At 39.6% G+C, this 26,108-nt stretch overlaps 1 long non-coding RNA gene across 5 annotated transcripts in view; it reads right to left on the bottom strand.

Moving 5' to 3' along the window:
- Positions 1–26,108, bottom strand: part of LOC122205667 — a 95,179-nt gene that overhangs the window by 55,942 nt on the left and 13,129 nt on the right. For 3 of the 5 annotated variants that reach the window (XR_006196184.1, XR_006196183.1, XR_006196186.1), the window contains 2 exons: positions 18,341–19,151; positions 15,239–15,387 (listed from right to left, as the gene is read on the bottom strand). This is a non-coding gene — a long non-coding RNA (uncharacterized LOC122205667). The remainder of the gene's footprint in view (positions 1–15,238; positions 15,388–18,340; positions 19,152–26,108) is intronic. The other 2 variants (XR_006196185.1, XR_006196187.1) reach the window with 1 other exon arrangement.

The raw sequence follows: 26,108 nt of genomic DNA, 5'->3' as shown, positions 1-26,108 counted from the left end.
GACCTGGAGCCGAAACCAAGCATCAGACACATAACCAACTGAGCTACCCAGGCGCCCCTTTTTCAGTTTCTTTTTAAATCGGCACTCTGTGGTCGCAGGAACACACTTCGGTGCTGCGTTAGGTGAGAAAGCTGAGACACTGGCTTACACGACTCAACCCAGCTCATGTTTTCTCTGAAGCTTCACTTATTCCCTCCCTCATTCTGACCACACCATTTTGGCAACACCACTAAGTACTGAAGATGGCAATGATTAAGTCCAGTCTCCTAAATAAAAGATGCACTATACGTCTGTCTGTTTATAGTAAGAAAAATCCATGCTACGATCTGTCTGAACGTAACAGCCTGTACCATTCCACAAGGAACACTCATGCTAAATTTTCCCTGACTTACAAAAAAAAAATGAGGATTCAAAAATTCCGTGCATCCTTGGAAACTGGGGTTTTTCTTCCAAAGCTGATTCTAGAGAAGGAGACTCTAACAAAAATCCTCACCTCCCAAATCCCTGTGCTTTGAGGGGAATGCCCCACGCAGTTTGGAGTGACGTGATAAAGGATAAGCATAGAGTTTGGCAAATTCTCAAGAAGCCAGAAGAGCAGCATTACCAAGGCAGAAAATGTAAGTTGAACGAGAATTTTAAACACATTAATGTTTACCTAGTAAATGTCAACTCTTTGTCACCCAGATGGTGCTGTAAAGGAAGTCAGGGGAGATTCAAATGGATAAAATCAGAATTGCTGGAGAGAAGTCAACATGAGCGATCTGAGAAAGAAGGCACTGGGAGGTCACCAGCCTTCCAGGGGAGGATTCAAAGCCTCAGACAAAATCAGTGACAGTTCAAAGAACTTCTGTCTCTAGGCGATTCTTCAAGGCAGTTTCTACCTGAAGGCCAAAAATGGCCCTTATTCCGGAATGAAGAGGCAGGGGTATGAGCCCACCCAGCATAGAATACATACATCACATAATGTTGTAAGCTAAGAGAGAAAAGGGAACATATAACCGAGTTTTCTTCTCTCGAGACGAAATCACATTTTACTAAAAATAATCTGGGCACTTCTTCCTCGTTTACCAAGCGTGTCGTATCGCGCTGCACGATAGAGACAGGTGCACCCCATTACTCTAAGGCATGTGGTTTCTGCAGAAGAACAGTCTCCATGTCCCAGGCCGTGAAAGGAAAACAAAATCACCATCTGTAGGAAAGTGATGATAGAACAAAGCTAATGAACCTGCTTGGAAATTACCCTTTAAAAAGTCTATTCCACCACAGAAGCTGCCTTTCCCCTTCCAAGAATGTCCAACATCTAAAAACTCGAGTACAGTCTCAGTTCAATTTCAAAGGGAGGTAGGAAATACTCAGAAAGGAATGCCTTTCTCTTGGTTAGAATCAAAGCTGCCTGTCTCCGTGAAAGATTTTAGACAGTTTCAAACTGCAATTCTCAGAGTCTAGCACCACTTTCCTGTGGATGTCTTCTGTCAACTCATCCAGGGGAACCTGGCAATCTTGGCTTAAGGCATGCCAGTCAGCTCAGCTCTGCAAATGAGCCAGGAGCTGGAGGCGTTCTTAAGCCTGGAGCAAGGAACTTGGTGGGTGGTCTAGAAGGGAATCCAGGCTTTGTAACAGAAAGATACAGAGATGGAGCTTCTGGCCATGAGAAGTTGCTGAGGGAGACCAACTCCAGGGAAAGATGCCAGTCCACATCAAGACTACATAATCACCGAAGAGAATCAGCCCAGGTGCCAGCCCAACGCTATAAATAAAGAATCTTGGCTTTATCAACGGGAAGCTCTTATTATCCTAGGGAATATGTTACACATACACAGATGAGCACACAGAGAAATACATCAAAGGTGTGGGTAACAATAAAACTTAACACACATCTAGCAACTACAGTTTTTAAAGTGCTTTTCCACAAATGACTTCACTGAATCTTCTCAGCTCCAGGGATGGAAGAAAGGCAGATATTTTATTATCCTGATCGCTGTGGCCGCCTTTCGGCTTTATCATGAGGCTAGAGATGAGATGTTAAGTGAAACTATCTTGCATGTGGCCACTCATCACATCATGAGACCACCCCAGGGATAAGAGGCCTGATCCCTCCACCCTGCACACAGGAGACAGACCATGCTCACATCCTTCATGACCCCAGTTCCCACACAGCGAGCCCACCCACACATGACCGGGCCAGATCCCACCTCAGACCTTCAGACATCTTTGTCACCAAATGACTCACTCCGTCTTTGGAATATCTGTGGTCAATTAATTTCAATCAAGGTTTCCACTCCTATAATCCTCCTATGCCAGAAGAAGGCCAGTTTACCTCCCCTGTTCTTAACCCCTTAATTTCTGTACTTCCTCTCTCTGGCTTCTCTCTTCAAACCACTATGCCTTCGGGAATCTCCTTACTTTATGTAAAAGGAAAAAAAAAAAAACTTAAAAGCAAAGCATCTCCCCACATTATGCTATGTGTTTCACCTCCCATAGAACTAAGGGTAGGAGTGACAAGCTATGAGCTCTTTGATCTACTTTAGAACCACCAGAGTTCCACTCTGGTATCCATGCCATCTGATTATACTACCATGTACAATTCTACGTTTCTATCATCTGCTGACCTTCTGGTTACATTCTTTAGGGCAGGACACTCCTCTTTCCTCCTCAACCCCACTCCTGCCCACATCTAGAAAACTTCAGTATCTCTGCAGGCAATCCACCCAACACCTTCAATCAACTGTTCCTTGACCTCAAATACACAATAACACATCTCGCTTTCACTCAGCTTAGACTCCCCCACGCTGCCAGGGAAACATCCTGAACTTTGTCATCACCAAGAATGGCTCCACACCCAAAATCTTAACTGCAAACATTGCATTCTCTGACCCAGATGCCTTTCAGGATCCTCCCTTGCACACACCTAGTCCTCAAACTCACTGAGTCCTTCAGTTCCTGAGTCTTAATTTCCCCCACAGTCTCTCAGCCTTCCTCTAAAGAAACTACAAACAGTTGGGCATATGAACTACTCACCACCATTGTCCTCAAATCTATGCATGTATCTCCCTGTATTGAATTTATCAGGCCAACTCCCAACATAGGGTCAATGTCATCCTGGTACCTCAAAGCAGAACACTCCTGAAGAATATGTTATAACTACTCAGATTATTGTCATGACAAACATATGGCATCTGATTTTAGAACTTCAGTACATCTCCTCAATCCTTTCACTTGATCAACTGTCCTTCCTACTTTCCTTGGGCATTATTTTAAACCTAAGTATCCCTATTGAGGACCCCTATCAGAGCCTGCCTCCCTACTCTAAGCAAACAACATAATCGTTTTCTTCACCGATAGAAAAAGGATGTACAGAAATGTAAGAGGAAAATTGTGGTATCGTGAGAGCAAACTCACTTTGAAGAATCTTCTACCCTATGAGGCTATTAAAGAGAAAATTTCTCAACCCTCACCCTAGGCTCTCTTGTCTCCTCATTTTCAGAAGTATATATCATCTACTACTATGGCTCCAATTATCTCTCTTATGCAAAGGACTCTGAAGTCTCTATTAATCAGTCCAGACCTCTGTCCTAGATATCATTAAAACTTCATGGGGTGCCTGGGTGGTTCAGTCGGTTAAGCGTCTGACTTCGGCTCAGGTCACGATCCCGCAGTTCATGGGTTCGAGCCCCACATTGGGCTCTGTGCTGGCAGCTCAGAGCCTGGAGCCTGGTTCGGATTCTGTGTCTCCCTCTCTCTCTGCCCCTCCCCCACTCATGGGTCTCTCTGTCTCAGAAATAAACATAAAAAAATTTTAAAAATAAATAAACATTTTTTAATTTTTTTAATTAAATAATAAAATAAAACTTCAACTCAAAATTTCCACTTATATACCTATCAACAAAGCACCTCAGATCCTCATGTCCAAAATTGACATTTGACATCTTTCTCTGTATGTCCATCTCTCTGTGTGGTTCTCTCTCTCTCTCTCTCTCTCTGTCACACACACACACACACACACACACATCATTTCTCTTATCTCCTCCTGAATAAAAGGCATCACCACCCAGTTGCCTGAGATAGAAACCTGGTAGTCATCCTGCCTCCTCCCTCTGCCTCACCCAATTCATCAACAATTTCTACTAATATTATCTCCTGCCTTCCCTCAAATCCAATTACTTCCCCCTGTTCAAATAATGAATGACAACCTAGTTCAAATAAGGAAACTAGAGCTGGAAGAGAGGTTAAGACATTGCACAATGTCACACAATTAGTATGACAAAGCCACCTCAGACTCCCATCTGCTTCCAAAACCCTTGCTTGAAACTAGAGAATACTGTCTCACTTGGGGGAACTCTCAGAGCCAAAGATATCTCCAAGAAATACATATTAGACTATTTCAACCACAAGATGGTCCAGATCCCAAGTGAAGAAGGCACTGGGGGGTAATCAGCTTTGCAGGGAAGCACTTAGAGCCTCAAACAAAACCAACAGTTCAGAGAACTTCTGTGTTCAGATTTTCCTTGGGGTAGTTTCTACAGAAAGACCAAAAAATGGGCCTATGACCAGAAGGAAGAGATAGGGGTACAAACTGATGCTGAATAAAAAAAGCCGTTGATGTGACCATGGATGAGCATGTGTCATGAATGAGAATAATCCTTTGTTTTTTAAGTGTTACTGAGATTTTGAGGTTCTTGTTACCACAGCATAACCTGGCTTATCTTGACTGATTCAATATCTTTCTGTTTTCATTCATGCTTGTGTGGTACTCTCACTATCAAATCCAAAAAGAAACAAATATTTGAAAGGGCTGCAAAGAATGGTTCTCTCCGGGAATTTTTTTCTAATAATTCTTTTTGCTTTCCTGTTAAGTTCATGTTTCTCCCTGGTTTCTCTCTTTATATTTCTGATGTCAGTGAAGGTGACCATCGGAGAGACTGAGAAGGGGAGAAAATGAAATGAACGGCAATTTTGGGGCAGCCCTCCCAGATAAAATTACATAAGAATACACCTTGAGTCCTACGGAAGGTAGGTAAATAGGATTGATTCATGAAACTACACCACCTTTCTAGGGCTCTATTCTTTATGTCTTCTTGAGTGTGGTCAGCCAAAATATTCTATGAACTAGAAGCTGCCACGACTTTTGTTCAGTGGTGCAGTGTTCTAAATTACTTTCGGTTAAAAACATGGGCTTTGGAGTCCAGCAGAAATAAGTTCACATCTTGGTTCTCTGCCACTTCCCATCTGTGTGACCTTAAGCGGGTCAAAAATGAAGGCAATGACAGTATCCACCCCAGAGGGCCACTGTGAGGTTTAAACCAGCAGTGAATATACAGTGTTTATTACAGTGCATGGCAAGGTTGAATAGATGCTGTTGAGTCCTACTAGCAGTAGGAATACTATTATTTTTATCGTTACTGTCATTTTCACTATTATGACAGATATATGAGGACATGTATTTGTGTACCTAATCCACAGCAGCTTGGTCTGAAAGGCGAGGGAATGTGAAAACTCTTTTGGAAGATGTGAAAAACAGATTGCAACGTGCGTGCAAACTGAAGAAAACAAGGCTCTTCTGGACAACTTGGGAGTTAATTTCTGGAAAGGAATCAAGAGACGATCTCCAGAAAATCAATTTTTTAAATTTAATATTTATTTTTGTCTCAACAATTCATGTGCATTTGGAGGCAAATCTTACCACCATGAGGCTTATAACAAAAACCAACAGCCACTTGTGTGGGGTGGGGTAGAAGTGAACTCACAATATGTGTTATTAAATGGTAAGGCCATATGTCGAGTGACTCCAAGTTCAGGGGACCCTAAGCAACTAGGTGGATGGCGAGCCCATTAACTAAGATGGGAAAGACTGGTGGAAGAGGAGGATTTCCAGCAGCAAAGCAGAGGAGTTTGGGTGGAAGCTAAGAATCAAGAGTTCTAATCCGGGCCTACAAATTATCACAGTGGAGATGTCCAGCAGACAATTTGATATATAGCCTAGAGGTCAGGGCATGGGTCAAGGGAGAGTTATGGATCTAGAGGCCACTGTCATGTAGATGTTAAATATTTAGTATTTAAATGATAGCAAGTTAGGAGAAGAGAGCTAAAAATGGGATGCTGAAGCCGTTCAATATGTAGAGCTCAGGCTGAGGAAGAACAGCCAGGAAAGGTGACTGAGAAGCAGTGGTAAGACTAGTGAAGAGCCAGGGGGGAGCCATGGTTCTGCAGTAAACAGTGGTTCAAGGAGGGTGGCACGCTCAACTGTGTGCATGAGACTCAGTACTCATTATATAAACCCAGCCACCCTCATTTCCCTGCCCCTACCCTGCTTGGCAATAGTCATAGTTCCCTTCAACTTTCTCACAGCTGCACTTTGGCTCTTATTATTCTCTTGCATTGGAATGCCTCCTCATCTGCCAAGATTCTATCCTCATGACCCAGCAAGAATGCCATGACCTTGGTAATGCATATCTTGACTCCACTAATAAAATAGGACCTCCTCCCCCAGTATATCCCATAGCGTGTTGTATACCATATTTTATTTTGCCTTGTGCTATATTTACATGTAGTCTCTCTTCATCCTTCCTGTACCCCAGTTGGACTATAGTGGAGGCCCCCAAACCCTCATAACATAGCAGAATGTTTGGTATGCACAAGGTGCTCAATGAAGATTTTCCTTTTTTTAAGTTTATTTATTTACTTTAAGAGAGAGATTCGGGGGGTGGGAGGGCCAGAGAAAGAGGGAGAGAGAGAATCCCAAGCAGCCTCATCATGGGCCTCACAGGGCTCCATCCCATGAATTGTGAGATCATGACCTGAGTCTAAACCAAGAGTTGGATGCTTAACCAACTGAGCCATCCAGGTGACTCATTGCAGTGAAGATTTGCAATGAGTCAAATCCAAAAATACCTAACTCACGTCTGGAGAAGTATCTGCAAAGGACAAAATCTTTTATGACTTTAGATTTCTGTTTTCCAGCACATGCATCATTTGCACTCAAGCCCAGGAATTATTTACACATTTTCCTGTTCCTCTATAGGAAAATGGTGGGAGTGATCATTCTTGGGAAACAAACTTTTTTTTTAATATCTTTCTTTTTTTTCAGACTATATGACTGAAAAACAGGGTAATGAAAGCAAAGCTCTTGCCACAGGCCTTGGTTATGTATCTCCTGAGCTAATGGCTATTTTAAAACCCATTTCGGTTTCTTCCAGATCTCAGGTCTGAAAATAGAATAACAAATCACAAAAGTCTCATGGATGAAGCAACCTTTGTGATCCCTGAGCCTCACACTAAAAACTAGAAAGATTATACTAATCCAAGCCTTGGGTTAAAAGTCAGGCAGAAGTTCTTGAATGTTCTTGCTTCAAACATCAACATGTACTTGTATTCTCTCACACTGGGGAGGAAGAGTGTGGTAGAAAGAAATCCTCTGGAAGGTAGCTCTGGTCAAGAGTTGAAGGAAGAAGAGAGAGAGAAAAAAAACAGGTTATCAATGGTAAACACAGAATCAAAGCTTTATGAACCAAACAGAATTTCCACAGGCCTAACTATTAATGAGAATTATCTGCTCAGCTGCTATGTACAACATGCTGTAAAAATGGCTGGGGTTTACGGCAAGAGTGTTAAATATTATGATTTCCTTTATCCCCTCTTCTCTTGTGTACTAGGTTGTACCTCAACTGTCTTCCAAACTAACCGCTCTTTCGTGGTCAATGACAATTCAGAAACACAGATCCTTAAACTTTAGCTGAAAATTCCAGGTCTTTACAGATCTTTGAAGATACACAAATAGCCTAGTGATTAAGGATATACATCCTTTTTAAATTCTATTCCAGACCCACGACATATGAACTATGTGGTCATCCAAATTGGTTGTCTGTGTTAAGATTCCTACCTCCTGTGCTTTCAGACTCACGTGTTCAGAATTGGAAAAATTTCTGAGAGTACAAGGTGACACTTATTGCCAATGCCCAGTAGTAGACTGCGTAAGCATAAATAATCAAACTCAACTCCCTTTGCTTGCTAACATTTTCTCACAAGACTAAAAAGTTCAGTAACCTCCTTTTCTTAATGGTGGCGCCACTTCAACCACACTCTGGAAGGTATTGGTTTCCTTAAGTACAATGTGGAACCATCAGAATAAAAGGGCAGCATGAGGGAAAACGACAGTATGGGGCTTTGTGGCCTATCAATTTAGTTGCTCATAAGAGAATCTGGGAGGGGGAACCCCCCAAAAGATTAGTCACTTCATTTTGTGTTGCAGAGCTCAATTCAGGTTAACAAAGCATTTGCCAACAAAGGAGATGGGAGAATGGCAGTATTCACTTGCTCTGGACTGAATAAACAAATGTGGGATTTGTGGGCTGACTAATGTCCTGGGATAAACCAGGCAGTCAGCCAAATTCTAGGAGTTTTGATGAAAAGACAGCAAGCCCACACTTTTCTTCTTGGAAAGTGCTCCATGGGAGTATTGATGTCCACCAGGCAGCCTGAGCCCTCAGCTCGCCTTAAAAGTTTTGCCCATGTTCAGCCACAGGGAATTCTCAATGCCTCCGTAATCAAAGACCTAGATCAAGTGATAGAAGCTGCATTCCTTCTTCTTGGAAAGTGTTAAATATGCCCTTCATCTCCTTTTAGAAATGTGTTATCACTGTCCCTTTTAAAATACTACATTACCCGGAAATTATACAGGTAGGCCACTAAAAGGTGACTCTGGTTCTATCTGGTTCCACTCATTCATCCATTTCATTCATTGGGCACTTTCCATATGCTCTGGATGCCATCTAAGTCTCTGAGGATAAAGTAATGACTGAATCAGACCACAGTAAATGCCCTCGGGAAGCCCCCAGACAACCTTGAAATCTTTAAGAGCAATGGAAAAGTAATAAAGCCTTATAATTTTATTTTTGGTTGGAGGAAAGTGTTAAAATTTGCAATTATTTTTATTGGGAAAGGCAATAAATCCTTCAATTAAAGACATACAACATAAATTTGTAGGGATGTCAGAAATTAGAATAAGGGCTTGCCCTTTATTTCTACCATGTTATTAGGACCATATAACCATGGTCTAGACTAAAGTTGATTTTATTACAAACTGCAGCTCCTGAAATGTCAAGGATTAAGTTTCACGGGCTCTTAAAGAAAGAAAAACTTCCCGGCAGCAGCTGATACAGACTCCTTTAAATCTATAAATCTGGCTTATCTACCCAGATCAGAAACATATATGGTACCCGCATGGAATGATTCAGTGTGAGCATAATATACACTAGGGGGAGAGAGTTCACTGTGGTAACTGACAGAGAGCATCTTAAGAGTCTCCACAAAAGTCTCCAAACTTCCTCGAAATTTCAAGTCTTCAGTGGTATTTACCTGCATCAGAACTTTCATACTTCTGTTATGAAGACTAATCTTCAGACTTATTAATGCTCCAGAGTGACAGCAGGAGGCTGCCAAATGACAAATGTAGAGAATTTGTTTTAGGAGGCATTATGAGTAACTGCATTTAGGAGAAAACTAGATTAGCAAAGATTTTAGGCAGATTCTTTCACACACACACACACACACACACACACACACACACACACACACACAACCTGGCAAGGAATCTTGACGAAGTCATCAAACCGATACCAAGTTTAACCTACTTACATTAGTCTTATAAACACAATTCGGCAAAAATGACGGTATTGCAAAATCAAGGTTTGGAAAAGGAGGGTAACTCCTTCTTACCTACTATGAAGGCAGGAGGGAGAGTTGAAAGGGCAAGCTATAGACAAACTGGGAAAGAGCTATTGCAGGCTTAAAAACTGGGAAGGAACACCGGAGACTGGGGTTGGATGATAAGCAGGCAGCAGAAACCACCCACAAAAACTCTGACCAGTGGCTCAGTGTGAGCCTTGAAGGAACAAGAGGACGCCTAACAGCCCACAAACCAGAGGAAGGCCTGCACGGGAAGTGGAGAGGGAAGGTGCAGAGCTATGGACTCCCGCACAGGATGAAGCCAGTCCATGTGAGGTTCAAGAAAACCAAGAAGGCAATACAAGCATCAGAGTGCTTCCTGATGTCATTAACTCAGGACCACATCCTGATTTCACACAACATGGGACCATAGGAAAGCCATACAAACTGGGGTCATTTTTGAAAACATGTCACAGACAATCAGCATCCTCTTGGAGTACTTTGCTGGCTGGATCCCACTGAGGTGAGCGATTTGACGGGAAGCGTCCAGTTTCCCAGAAAAATGAGACAAACAGCTTGACTTGACAAGTAGCATGAAGTAGCATAAAGAGCTTCCCCAGACAGTGCCAGAGAATTTGGTGCCAAAAGCCTGAGGTGGTTATTAGAAAATGGTTACCGCCCCTGATTGGCTGACTACAGCCTCTTCATCACCAGAAAAAAGCCACGGCAGAATCCAGCCAAAGCAATCACTGCTCCCTTGGGAAGCATTCGCTGTTCACCGTGAGCTCTTGCTAACATCCCTGCTGTTTGCAAAGTGGCGAGACAGGGCAGTGACAGCAATTCCTGTCGTCAGTTAAGGAGAGATTGCCCAGTGGGATTTTAACTTTTAATTGGATTTCAGCCACGCTGTTTCCTTTGGTTACTTATCAGCTGGGAATCCTTTGGCGCCAAGTTCAAGTGCAGTTCCCTTCCACAGTCTTCAGAGCAGTATGGAGGAAGAAAAATTGCCAAGGGGTCAGAACACCCCAGCTCTATCCCTAATCAGCTGCAAGGCCTTTGGCTCAGTCAAGTTGCTTCTTCCCTGTGCCCCCTATTCCTTTAGTTATAAAATAGGAAATATAAAACCCACCTCACAGGGGTGCCTGGGTGGCTCGGTCGGTTAAGCATCCGACTTCGGCTCAGGTCACGATCTCGCAGTCCGTGAGTTCGAGCCCCGCATCGGGCTCTGTGTTGACAGCTCAGAGCCTCGAGCCTGTTTTGGATTCTGTGTCTCCCTCTCTCTCTTCCCCTCCCCTGTTCATGCTCTGTCTCTCTCTGTCTCAAAAATAAATAAACGTTAAAAAAATTTAAAAAATAAAATTAAATTAAAAAATATAAAAAATAAAACCCACCTCACATGCTTATAAAGTCGGAGAGAACAGATGAGCAAAAGGTTACAGAAGGTATAGCATATAAACTTACGTGTGTGTGTGTGTGTGTGTACATACAACTTTTTAAAAAATATTTTTATTTATTTTTGAGAGAGAGAGAGAGAGCACGAGGTGGGGAGGGGCAGAGAGACAGGGAGACACAGAATCTGAAGCAGGCTCCAGGCTCTGAGCTGTCAGCACACGGCTGACATGGAACTTGAACTCGTGAACTGTGAGATCATGACCTGAGCTGGAGCCAGACGCTTAACTGACTGAGCCACCCAGGCATCCCTGTATGTACAACTTTTTTAATGTTTTCCAATTGCATGAAAGAGAAGTGTAGATTGACCAAGCACCTGAGTAAATTAAGTGATACAGTAAAACCTTGGATTGCAAGTAACTTGTTCTGTGAGTGTTCCACAAGACGAACAAACATGTCTAATAAATTTTAACTTGATAAATGAGTGATATCTTGCAATACGAGTAGTATGTGACGCCGACAGTCACATGATCACAACTGAGCCAATGGTTCTTCTCTCTCTCTCTCTCTCTCTCTCTCTCTCTCTCTCTCTCCCACTGAGGGATTGTGGGTGATTGTCAATGCAATGTCACATTTCCGTGAAATCCTCAAAAGGAGGCAAAAGCAAGTGTCATTGGATAGGTTCCTTGTTAAAGTTGCACGAAAAGAGAAAGATTCCATTGAGCCAATAGATGGCAGTGATTCCGTTAATGATAGTGAAAGTCGTCCTACGTAATAACCCTCTTCTCTCTTGTCTCCCTCACACCAGCCACGAAGGTTTTCAAAGGTAAGTGCAGGTTAATTTGCTTATTTTTCTTTACATTTTGTATTTTCTTTATTATTTTATATTACATTACAGTGATCATTTTTATATGAATATTTTTGGGTTGTGAAGGAATCACCTGAGTTTCCATCATTTCTTATGGGGAAATTCGCTATGATATACAAGTGCTTTGGATTGCAAGCATGTCCCCAGAACAAATTCTGCTCACAAACCAAAGTGTTACTGTACAGACAATCTAGGTATTTTAGAACAAACATGCCACCCTTGGTTTTAGGGGAAAAGACAGTTGTCTAAATTGTTCAGACCGTTTTTCTTCTCTAAGTCTTTGTCATGAAGTCTGCGGAAGACTGACTTTTGTGATTGCAAAGAGGTCAGAAACCAAGTATTATGAGGGAAAAGCAGGAAGAGCAACTGATTATTAAATGTTTACTACATGCTGGCCAATCTGTGAGGTCCTTTACAGATATTATTTCACTTCGTCTTCATTACAATCCTGTGAAATACGTATTATTTAATAACATTATACAGCCTAAGCTTATGAGCAAATGTATCATCTGAACTGACTGATACTGAAATTAAAATCTGTCTCACTCTGGGGCTTCATCTGAATTAGAGCCATTCTAGCTCCCCATGAAGGAAACTATGTTTCTCTTTCGTCTCTGCTTGAGGCTTTGGCATTTTTTTAATTTTAATGTTTGATTTATTTTTGAGAGAGAGACAGAGACAGAATGCAAGCAGGGGAGGGGCAGAGAGGTGGGGAGACACAGACTTTGAAGCAGGCTCCAGGCTCTGAGCTGTCAGCCCAGAGCCCGACGTGGGGCTCGAACCCATGAACCATGAGATCTTGACCTGAGCCGAGGTTGGACGCTCAACCTACTGAGCCACTCAGGCGCCCTGAGGCTTTGGCATTTTGCCTTGCTATTAAATGTTGGACCATGTGCTCCAGCTGGTCTGTGGGTCAGTCCCTATGTGGCCCTTCATGAAAGAGCAGACAGTTACTGGAGGGTGACATGGGGGAGCGGTGTGAAAGAAAAGCTCCAAAAGGAGGAGACAAAGAAGCTTCGTGAGTAAAGCACCTATGGGACCCAGTTCTGAAGGGCAGCATTTCTTGGGTAAATGCCCAAGGAATTTTCTTACATTCTCTTACAGGAATTCTCTTACATTCTCTTACATTTTCTTACAGGAAGAAATTTTCTTACATTCTCTGGTCATTCCACTTAGATAAAAACTACCCTTCGGATGTAGCAATGAGCTGTTTTGTAAATTTATCCAATTAGGATTAATGTCTAAAAAGTTGTTTCCTGTCTCCACCCACTCCCTCAGGTGGTTGTTTTGGGGTTAGATACGTTCCAAATAGGCATATAATTTTTGTCATAAAAAGAAGTATTGACTCAGGAAAGTGTCTAATATGCTTCACCAGAATGCTCTAACCCTAGAAGAACTTCACAGCATATTAGCTTAGCTATTAGAAAGTATTTAGAAACACCAATTGGGATGATTTTAACAATAGCATTTTAAAAGTGGAGTAATAGTGATATCTGAAGAGCTGATATTTGTTGAGCCTTCACACAATGAAAAGCACAGTATTACACCTCTTACCCACATTATTTCTTTTGGCTTTTGCAACATCCCTATGAGACAAGCACTGTTAGGATTCTCATTTTCAAATAAGATTAAGTTTGTCATCAATATTTCTCATTGTCAAAATGCTCACCAAAGTGACAAAGGAGGGTAGAGTTGAGGCTAAAGCCATGGAACATTTTCACATATCCACCCCTTCCAGCCTCCCCACTTTTCCAGTGTTCTCCCAAATATCTTATTCCGTCACCCAAGGCAGTCCAAAAATCCATTCATTTGTCCTACTGCTTTGCTGAAATGGATTGCTGACTCTGTATATTTCATGAAATTATCCCCAAAAGAGCCAAAACAAAACAAAACAAACACAGAAAAACCTTAAAAGAGGCAAGTAAAGACAATTAACTGAAAAGGACTTGGGAATGAACCATTACTCCAAGAAAAGGGTATATGCAATTTATGACATTGATTGTGAAACCTAATAATCCAATGGAGAATCCTAATGACCAGACTTGCCCCATAAGCAGTCTCTTTCAAGCAATTCAATAAAATTATTCCACTGGAGTTATACAAAAGACAAGTAAAAAAAGAGATTTTGTTGAGAGATGCAGGATCAGGAGAGTTAGGCCAATATGATGAGCCAATATGGTATGTGTCCTTTGGCCAACTCCCTCACCCCTTAGGGCCTGACCCAGCTGAGAGATTTCCTACCATCATCAACCTTAGAGGTACACAACCTGGGGCAGTGAGGTTAGTACAGAAAGACATTTACAGGATGATAGTGACAAATTAATTGTTGATGAAATCCAGCTCTAAACTATACCCAGTAATCTACGTCATCCTTGGGTTTCCAACATAATATTTGTTCATCTAGCATCTAAGCACAGAAAAGCTGTATCTCAAAATCTCCTTAAAGGGAAAATATTTAGGAGGAAGTTCTATAGCAGGACCCTGTTTCTTTTCCACTGTTGTTGTTACTAATTGGCTATGTTTTATAACATACTTTCTTTGATGAAGACAGTATGAATCATAAAATGATATAAGGAATTTTGTACGATTTAACCTGAGCTATAAGAATCATAATAAATAATAATTATGATACATTTTAGCATCTGTAATGCAGTGGGTACAGCTGTTCTAGATGCTCTGCTCACTTCATACTTGCACTTGGCTAATCCATCACACGTGGTAAGTGCTTCAGCTCAGCAGTTCTTGGAAGCATGGAGTTGCAACAGTGGTGAAAGACTGTCTCTCTGATGCCAGAGTCAAAGTTAAACCTCAGAAATAACTGCTTCTTTCTCACCAATTCACCAGCAGCCAAATTTTTCCCTCTAAAACTTGTGAGAATGAAATACTTATAGCAGCATATAAATGAATGCAAACATTCAGTGTCTCCTTTATATATGGTTGCTGCAACCAAAGACATATACATAACTGTGGAGCTTGTGCAAAACTTTAGCACAGAAAAAAAGTAAGGAAAAGAGAAGAAAAGGGAAGAGAAGAGGGAAAGGAGGGATGGGAGCTTGGGCAAAAAAAAAAGGAGATAAAAAGACTCTTTTCTCACCCAGCTCGTTTTATGTCTACTTGTGTGATAAATTTACCTACATTACTTACATTTTATCTGTATGGTAACTCTGGAGGTAATCTGAATCACCTTCATTTCTCAGAAGAAGAAATTGGTGCTCAAAATAGTGACATAGGCCACACCACTGAAAAGTGTCAATTCCAGGATTTGATCCTAGGTTGCTATGATTTTAAAAATACCCACTCTCTTTCATTGTATCTCATTACCTCTCTTCCCAAGGGAAGCCTCCTTTAATGCAGCTTTCCATTCTTTACGTGCTGATAACATATCTGAAGCCAATAAGACAGAAGTCTTTTCCTTGATCGCTACATCTGAACAAGAATGAGGTTTATTCTTCTTCTCATCAAAAGAGAGACTGGATGTAGGAGAAAGAAGAGGCAGATGTTAATCCTGTGATTTGGCTTTGTCCCAAACATAGCAGGTATTTCCTAATCCCCCTTCCTAGACAGACACCTTTATCACCATGGACAGTGTATGGAGTGGAGAAATACATCGAACATGATATACCTGTACTTGATCAATAGAATACAATAGCTCTACCTTTTCATTGAGTACAGATGTCTACTTGAAACCTAAGCACCACATCTTCCTACATTTTTCCTCCTCTTGAAGCAACTATCTGTACAGAGTCAAGTCTCCAAGACAACCTTGGGAGTTCCTTGAAGGGCAGGCAGTCTAGGGGTTTAAAAGTACATGGGCTTTCATATCATATCTGGGTTCAAATCCTGGATCCATCATTGATGTGGCCTTGGAAGCACCAATTTATTTTACTTCTCTGATCTTTCTGTGGTTCCTCAGTCTCTTAAATGGGGATAATATCTTATGGAGTTGTTATTAAAATTAAACAAAATGATGTGTATAAAATTCCTAGCATGGTGCTTAAGACATAATAAGAGTCAGTACATTTTTCTTGAATTATTGCTCTGATCCAGCTCAATAAAACTCTACTTTGAGGTAGCTCTAAGGGAATCATTCTGATGGCTCCTATTTGCTACAGGGAAATTTGTCTGGAAGAAAAGAAGCTGTTCAAAGAAGCTGAGAACTTTCTCAAGAAACCTGAGCTATTGAAGTTGTCCCAAACTTGTTTCCTAAGTTCTAAGGCCAGGGAAAACAAAATTTCAGTATATTAAATATGTAATATTTAATCTAGTCTATAAATTCATGTTAGGTCCAATTTGTGATACTGTAGTATAGCAGTGGATTATTGCATGTATATATAAAATATTGTTAAATGAATGTGCATGGTGATTTATGAAGATTTTAAAGAGCTTGGACCACAATTTTGAGGAATTTACATCATGATAGAACTTTATACTGTTGTATCTTCACTTTTATAACATATTGTTAAGTCTATACGGCTTATTTAACACCAAGATCTTGGTGAAGAATATAACCTCCAAGAATGACTTCAGACTTTAAACGAACTACTTTTTGACCTACACTGTGACAAAGAGGCTGTGTATTTTACTACATCCTCCATCAAAACCACAGCTACCCCCAGAACCCAACAATTACTGCTCCCCAAACCTATTCCACTTATTAAGGATTGACAGGTGAAAAAAAATGATTGACTAGTGTAATGAAGCTAAGTTATCTGTACATTTGCTGAGACAGTCCAAGCTAGAGAGGTTATAGCAGTGACTCTGGGTGAGACCACCAGAAGGTTTAAATCCCACCCCACCACTAATTTAGCAGTGTGGAGCTGAATGAATTCAACTCTCTAAGCCTCCATTTCTACACCTACAAAATCTAACCAAATTCAAAATGGTGATGAGGCCATTCAATTAGATTAGATATTTTGATCAGTGTTTCATCTAATATATAAGAAACGCTCCATACAATAGCTACCAATGCCAGAATACAGACCATTCATTTTCACTTTATAAATCTACCCATGTTTCCTTTCTCCCTTTTTAAAAATCTACATATTTTTCCTTTCACTCTTAGCCCTACAGTGTTACTTGGGTTTGTAAAACCCACTTAAATCTTTTGTGGAAGGAGATCAGGTATTAAGAAAGAAACATGCACAGGTAAATAAATAATATTGAAAATAGTATTTAAGTATAAAAATAATATTACAAATATAAAAATAATATTTTTTTCTATTTCTTTCATCAAAGAACAACTCTTTGAGTATTGAGTTTGTGAAATGTATGTGCAGTGGGGATCATCTGGCACTTTCTACCTTGAATACAGAGTGCTCTTCTCAGGAGAGGACCAGGAGGGTTGTGTGAGGACACTAACGAAATATACTCAGGCACCTTTGGCCTCCAAACCTCTTTTCCCAGACAAGATAAAAAATGTGGGCGCAACATTTCCACTCTAACTGACTCATTTGGCAGAAAAAGATGTCCGGATGCCAGGAGGAATTGGAAGGGGGAAAAAAAAAACTGGCGGAGGAAAAAGGTGCCGGAAGGAGGGGGAGGTAGACGAACCGTGTCACATTTCATCAAGCTATAAAAACACCCATCTTGAGAATTAAAAAGGAGGATGCATTGACCTTCACAGATAAAAACAGGGCCCTGGAAATAGGCTGATTCTTAAAGTATACCTCACACCAAAAAGTGTTAACCATCAAAGTGTTTTTGTAACAAATCACTATGCTGCAATTCAGTTATCTACAGGATAATAACAAAGACTATGTGAACCGACATGGGAAAGCCACTGGTAAAACCTCCAAAACATTCATGTTCAAATATACTAACAAATCCAGAGCTGCGCTTTGATTAGACTGCTGTGAAAAATGATCACAGTACAGTTACACATATGTCCAGAATCATCATATTGTATATATTAATTGTGTGCAGTTTTTGTATACCTATATTTCAAGAAACCTTGAGGGAAAAAAGAAAAATAATCAGTGTAATTGTTTGGTAATTTAATTATGTGAAATAGCTAGCATAGTATGATCTTTTTCTAAGCATCTAATAATTCTAGCTAATTTGTTCCATAATAATTGATCCAGATGAATCGATCTTACAATTGAGGCAAGATGTAAATTGATCTGGACCAATTTTCTTACAGCTCCTGTCATTTATGTAGATGTCCAATTAAAATATTTAATCAACATAGTCCATGCACCTTAGGGTTTTCATCTTTTTAGGTCTGGCCATTCGGAAATGGAGTCTATGCCCAGAATACATAAACGTGACAAGGGACAGCATACTCTTCCAGCTATTTGAGTCTCAAATACACTGTCTGACACTTTTACAGGGAAGATGAGTAATGGAATGCTAAATGAGGTTTAAGTACCTAGAAAGTTTATGTCAAAGAAGAATAAAAAGGCAGGTTTATGGGGTATATCATACCTTTTAGGTAGTTGAAAAATGATTACTCACTACCAAGGAAGTACACGGCACACTGCCAACATTGCAGGGCAGGAAACAAACATGGTTTGTCCTCAGAGCCATCATATATGGTTCAGAGCCACCAAAATTCAGGCATACAAATAAAAACAAGTGCATGTCATGAGCTTTATGATGAAAATATTAGTTATGAAAACATAAGGAAATTTTTCATAATCATTATTGCTGTTTCAACCTTCTTCTCTCTGTAAAGGGAGGGAGCTGTCTTTGGTCCTGTAGGTCTCTTCCAGCATTAATACTTTGAGATAATATGTTTATAAAAATATTTATTTCACTATTTTTTAGCAGAGACCTAGGAGAACTTTGTCTTTAATAAGTTAGGCTCTTATGCCAAAGAGCGCAAAGGCTTTTGAACAAATGCCTCGGTTCAGTAGGACAAAGATATTCTTGCTGATTAGCAACTGGAGAAACAGAATACCAAAAACTAAAGAAAAGAAAATGTGTTTTAATCAGTTTTCTCTCACTTGATCCTGCATTCTTAGAATGGGTACAATTACACTAACATGCTTTTTGGGGGGTTATTATTTTGTTTAATTAATAAATATATTTGATTACAAAGTTTTTCAATCTGCCACCATCACACTCTAACTTACATGAAATAATCAAATGTGAAATCTCAGTCAACTAAAGAAAAGAACAAAAACTAAAACATTATGGCACATGTTAGTTACAGCTGTCCTAAGTATGATGAAATTTCACTTCTACTCTTACCTCTTTCTTGCTCTTTTGCCTCACATTTCTGTTATCTGCATGCCTGCAAGAGAGCAAAGATTAAATAAGATAAAATTAAATGACACATGTAAAGCCTTCAATAAATAATAGCTTTGTGACCATTGCCTATGATTATTATCATTACTTATGCATTTTATTTTTTCCGCCATTCTTCACTCTCAAAGATGGCCCTACTTTTGTAAAGCTTCCCAAAGTATATGTGTTGTGAGAGCACTTGAGAATATTTGGGGATGCATACAGACAATACATATATAATTTAATAATCAGATATTTACATTAAAGTATATTTGAAAATTATATAGCCAGCACATCAACCTGGTGATTTTAAAGATACTATTTTTTAATGTTCATTTATTTTTTTTTTTTTTTGAGAGAGAGAACGTGTGTAAGAGCAGGGGAAGGGCAGAAAGAGGGATAGTGAGAACCCCAAGCCAACTCCACACAGTCAGTGCAGAGCCCGACATGGAACTTGATCCCATGAACCATGAGATCATGACCTGAGCCAAAATCAAAGAGCCGGATGCTTAACCGACTGAGCCACCCAGGCGCCCTAAATGATATTATTATTAAATAAATTTAATTAAGCTGAAATAGTAGTATATTTACAGAGTCATAACAGCATAGGTGGTATGTGATATAGCAAAAATTATGAAGATGGTATGTGAACAGCTGAAGTTCGGGAAGCAATTAACTAAAGCACCAAATATTTGCTTTCACAGTCTAAGGAGTAGAGAAGTAGTGTCACATTTTGAAAGAGGCAAATGTTTTACCTCCTAAATTATAAGTTACTTAAGGGGAAATTCAGTCTCCACCTAGGTGAGTAGTAATATGTGCTCAACAACTGAATGCTGCATAGATTTGAAGATCATTGAAACTGTATGTATGTGTACGTGTGTGTGCATATAATGGCAAAGTGGCTATTGGACACAGTGGAGTTGGGGTACAACAGGGAGGGTGGGGTTTACTCTGAACTCACAATGACAGATGAGTTGGTCTTCATTTTATGTGTTGAAATCTATAAATACATTTCTATGCTATATTTCCAAAGAACATTTGTGCTCTTTCTGCTTTTTAAAGACAGAAATACTACGTGGCAATGAGAAAGAATGAAATATGGCCTTTTGTAGCAACGTGGATGGAACTGGAGAGTGTGATGCTAAGTGAAATAAGCCATACAGAGAAAGACAGATACCATATGGTTTCACTCTTATGTGGATCCTGAGAAACTTAACAGAAACCCATGGGGGAGGGGAAGGAAAAAAAAAAAAAAAAAAGAGGTTAGAGTGGGAGAGAGACAAAGCATAAGAGACTGTTAAAAACTGAGAACAAACTGGGGCGCCTGGGTGGCTCAGTCGGTTGAGCATCCGACTTGGGTCCAGGACATGATCTCACAGCTTGTGAGTTCAAGCCCCATGTCGGGCTCTGTGCTGACAGCTCAGAGCCTGGAGCCTGCTTTGGATTCTGTGTCTCCCTCTGTCTCTGCCCCTAACCCACTCGCATCTTGTCTCTGTCTCTCTCAAAAATAAATAAACATTAAAAAAATTAAAAAAAAAAAACAAAAACAAAAAACTGAGAACAAACTGAGGGTTGATGGGGGGTGGGAGGGAGGGGAGGGTGGGTGATGGGTATTGAGGAGGGCACCTTTTGGGATGAGCACTGGGTGTTGTATGGAAACCAATTTGACAATAAATTTCATATATTAAAAAAAAATTAAAAAATAAAGACAGAAATAAAGATTTAGATTACTGAGCTCTGTCAATAGTAAAATTTCCCACTGACTATTATAATTATTCATTTATAAGTTCTAAAAGGCAGGAAATGTCTGGCTCACTATTGTATTTCTAGAGCCCAAGACAGTGCCTGACACATTATAGGTTTTCACTAAATATTTGTTGAATGAATGAATTTATAAATGAATGCTTTAGTCTCCAGAAGCAGAAGAAGGAGTTTGGGGGAGGAAATAAGAAAGAGAACTTTTGAGACCCAAAGTCAAGCCATTTATTTCATAGCCTCTTCTGCGTACCAAGCCCAGCAATGAGACAGCCAAGCGGTGATCTCACCTGCAGAACCTGCTGGGCCAGTCCAGTGAGCAAGTGAGGTGAGTCCTTACCACTCATGTGTCAAACACAGTCAACCTGGCTAATAGATTCTCAGAAGTACACTGTGATTGCTCTCTCTATCCAAATTGGCCCTGGTGCACTGCATCTAATTATCCACCATGGAATTTGGCCAGTACAATGAGATTATGGTATATTGAGAAATTTGAACTTTAACCACACATAAATAAAAGCACAGGGATCAGGGCCACTCCTTATTACTTCTGTGTGATTCTCAAAACAAAAAAAAAATTTTTTTTTCGAAAACAAAAAAAGTTGCTTAGGAGTCTGTGAGTTTTCAACTAGAGAGAAATACAAGTCACATTGATTCAACTTTTAATGTAAACTCTCTTTCAAATGCTTTTAAAATAATTTAAATTTATTGGATAATAATATCTGGAATCTAAATAAAACTCAGTACCCTGTGTTAATCTTCAAAAAAAAAAAACTCGTTAGATGCAGAGAAAGATACAAAATAAGTAAAATACAGTCCCCGGTGCTGACTTTTTCAGTCAGATTTCAACTGAAGTAGTTCAAAGCCCTAAGAAAATGTTCTCCTTTATCTCTCAGCAATAGATGCAGGAAGGTTAATTCTTTCCAATTTACAGTAGAAGGTCACCATGCACATTATCACATGTCCATGCAGTCTTAATTTTCCTTTTTAAGCAAATTTTCCCGGCAAAGAAAAATGGTCTCAGGGTTATATGCTATGTGGTATTCTCAAGCTTTCTGGGTACAGCTGGGCAAAGTCCTCTCCATAAGCAAACCAGAGGCTGATCAGAGTTTTCTTCACTTTAAAAAATGGCTTACAGTAGGATCCCAACAGCTAGACAATTTCCACAGCGCATTACACTTTTGCCCACAAGTCTTCACGATCATGCCTACTGAAGAGGGTCAGGTACACGTGTAACATTTATTCTCCTCACCATCTCAGAACTGACCTGTTGCCTTTAATCTTCTCTCATTTCCTTTCCTCCAAATATATCCCTTTTTTCTTGCACTGAAGGACACCACTTTGCAACATGCCTTCTTATCTCTGTCTTATGTCTTATACCATCAACGTCTCTGGTACATTTGTTATCTGTTTTCATGGGAATTTCTGCCTTGACAGAGAGCTGTTTAATGGGAGAGAGGGAGTGGTATAAAACCACAGGAGCGACTAGAAAAGTCACAGAGAGCAAAGCTGATTTTATTGGCAGTGAGAAATGATAGATAGAATGCTGGGTGGAAATCAGAAAACCTAGGTTTTGGTTCTGGCACCAATGATTACTTTGTGGCCTTGGAATTCAGGGAACTTCTTGAGAATTTCAGTTTCCTCATCTACGCAATTGACATGCTCATTTGGAACACCTGGGTGGCTCATTCGGTTAAGCATCTGACTCTTGATCTCAGCTCAGGTCTTGATCTCAGGCTCATGAGTTCAAGCTCCACGTTGGACCCCATGCTGGGTGTAGAGCCTACTTAAATATATATATATATATATATATATATATATATATATATATATATATATATATATATATATAGACACACACACACACACACACACACACACACACACACACATACACATACATATAATAATTAGCCTGCTCTTCACGGCCCTGTCTACCTAACAGAATTGACAATACAATTTAAGCAGACTGCAGGAGCTTTATGCTGCATTAATTTACAAACTGTATGTCTCTGTAGCACATGAGATGTGGTAGTTGAGGATGTTAGACACCCAGATGCAAAGGAGGCACTCATGCACACCAACTGTCCCCAGCCTCATGTCTACTCTTGCTTGGACTGGACTAACTTAGGAAAATTTTGCAGTTCATTCCTCAGGGTACAAGAAATTCATACATATGAACAATCCTACCACCTTTAGATCTAGTCCAGAGAGTTAGCTTCATAAAGCTTCTCCCAAGCCTGCTTTATGGACCTGGTGCTGACCATGATCTCCTTTCAACCTGTAAGTACTGTCCGCACCCCCAGCTGCAGTCTGGCTCTTGTGAGCATCTGGACTAGACAAGAACTGAGTAGGGCGATGGCTCTGGTATTAGACTGGCTTCGGTTCAGACACTCGCTCTATAATGAAGTAGCTTTGACACCTTAAACTTGTTATTTAATTTCTCTGAGACTCCATTTCCTAACTTGTATGGAGAAGACACTAATAGCTACATTGTAAAGAGATGGAACAAATAAAAAACAATAAAGCTTTATTAGAGCCCAAGAGCTAAAAGTAATAGACATCACAAATATGGATAATTAGAATTGTCCAGATATTTAAGTTGTAGTCTTTTAAAAATAAAAGATTTTGGGGGTACCTGGATGGCTCAGTCAGTTGAGCATCTGACTTCAGCTCAGGTCATGATCTCACTGTTCATGAGTTGGAGCCCCACAACAGGATCCGTGCTAACAGCTCAGAGCCTGGAGCCTGCTTCAGATTCTGTGTCTCCCTCTCTCTCTCAAAAGGTGGTTGAGGGCCCCCACTCACACTCTGTCTCTCTCTCTCTCTCAAAAATAAATAAACATTAATAAAAAAAATCTTTTAATAAAAGATTTTAAAGATTGCGATTAAAATAAGACACATTTGTGCCTTCTTTGAGCTCAGAGCTCTTGAATAGATTATCAAATCTGCACTGGTACAGTAATTAAGCCTAACAAGTACTTAATTACTTTTTAATAATTAAATAAGTAAATAATTGAATGAATGAGTTGAGTGAGTGAGTGAATGAATAAATGAATGAATGAATTCTACTGAAGTTGTTTGGAGAAATGTTCAATTTCACATCTCTCCTCTAGGTGGCGAACTGAAACATCCTACGGTGTATTGCGTTTCCTGTGTCTTCCACAATTGACATGAAAACTGTACTAAAAAAAATCTATGATTTAATGTCTGTCATGATATAGAAGTAAGAAACCATTAGTGTATTTTTTCCCAAAGTTATCTCTTTATTGTTACATCTTTATGCTTCTTGTCAAGAAAAAATTGTTTATAGAAAGTCATTAAGAAATATGATTGTGTAAGTACTCTAAAGAAACTGAATTGTGCAAGAGACTTTTCAAAGCACTTCTGCAAGCTTGCTGTGAGTTCTTTCCATTTCGTGGTGCACTCTTAGGAAAACACTGTTTTGTCCAAAGTTTTTTATTTTCCTAGAGTGTTCATTCTCCTCTAAATATGGGGAAGAATAAAAATAATTCTCCTAACAATGACTTTTTTTAAACTAAGTGTCAAATATGTATTTTTTTCTTCTAGATTCACTGTGACAGTGACAGATAAAATTAAATAAGAGCTGAATGCATTATCCTGTAAATTGAGTAGAGAAGAACAATCACATGAGATAAATTAGTCCAAATACATTGCTTTAATTTTCCTTCAAGTCAGGATATGAGTTCCCTGAATGATTTAAATAATGTCCCCCAATCCCACTTCCCTTTGTGATGACATAGTCTATATTTTCTTATACAGGAAATATGACTCGAAAATATCTTAGAGTGCCATGAAAGCTGAAGGACAAAGCTAAAATCCACCTAAGAGCACACCAAACAGGATCAACAAGAATTGAAGATGCCTGTCCTATTTCAAAAGCAAGGGGAGGAGGTGAGTAAAAAGAACAATGACATGTTATAGCCCAAGAGCTAAAATTAAATGCATGTAAACAATTCTTGTTGGAACTAGAAGCCAATGTAGATTAGCCAAACCAGGTAAAGAGTTCTTTCTTGCCAAAACATGCCAGGAGAAGAGTCACCTAGCATTGAGACATGGCTACTGACAGAAATGAGGTTAATACTGGCCGATCACAGGGGATTCTGAACTTGCATGGCAGCTCTTAAAAGGTGGTATATACCTAAAGCCCATATTTCTTTTTTATCCTATCCAAAAAGCTGAAAGCCACTTCGTTCAGATACCGGAATCTGAGTGAGAATTGTAGCTTATGTGTAAATATTTCTCCAACACACATTTCTTAAGCAACAACTCTGAGCCAGGCCCTTGAATAATACAGAGATGAATAAGGCATGGTCCCTGCCCTCAGACATGTACACACATAATTATATGAGATTAATCAAGGGAGAGGGAGAGAAAAAAAAGGAGCTAAGGCCAAACTAAGGCCAACTAAGGTATGTTGATGTGAGAGTATGGAAGGTCCCATTCCACAGTTAGGTTAGTGGCAACTTGTCTGACCAGAATCCAAACATAGCAGTAGTTTTTGCTGAATTTCTAGTTAAACCCATCCTTCTGGGACTTTGATGCAGCTAAAGCTATGGAAACAGACCTGGAAATAGGGAGATATAAGCACCTAAAAAAACCTTTCCAAAGGCATCACAGGCTTGTTTCATAAGATCATTCCCAAAGGTATGCAAGAAGCCAGAGGAGTTACAGAAGAAAACACCATCCATTTAATCAGCATATTATTCCTAACTTTGTCATTAGCATCAACCCTAAACCTTTCTAAGTAAACTAAGTATAATCATTAATAGAGGAGTATAAATAAATCATAGAATATCGCATATAGTAATTTTAAGAGAATGATGTGGCTCTAGAATAGAAACGTCTCCATGTGTACAAAAATGAAAGAAAACAGCCAGGAGGAGACAATTTGGGCTATAAACTTGCCTTGCAACTTGATATAATTTAGTCTTTTTCTGAAGGTTAAGTAAAAGCAGAAAATGACGCAAATATCTTAATAAAGTATGAAATATGATGTATTCTTTACTTATCACTATTATGTTATGCCTCCAGAATCATGATGGTTTAAAATGAATTTTGTATTTAAAATGTTTTTGAAAAAAAAAAAATAATTAAAAAAAATAAAAAATAAAATAAAATGTTTTTGGTGTTTGGATTGTTATTTTACCTACAAAAAACACATTTTGTCTTGAAATGCAGTGTGTGA

The sequence above is a fragment of the Panthera leo genome, chromosome D4 (assembly GCF_018350215.1).
Source record: "Panthera leo isolate Ple1 chromosome D4, P.leo_Ple1_pat1.1, whole genome shotgun sequence".
NCBI classification, from domain to species: domain Eukaryota; kingdom Metazoa; phylum Chordata; class Mammalia; order Carnivora; family Felidae; genus Panthera; species Panthera leo.
Note: the sequence above shows the minus strand (reverse complement) of the source record. Positions and strands in the feature narration are given on the sequence as shown.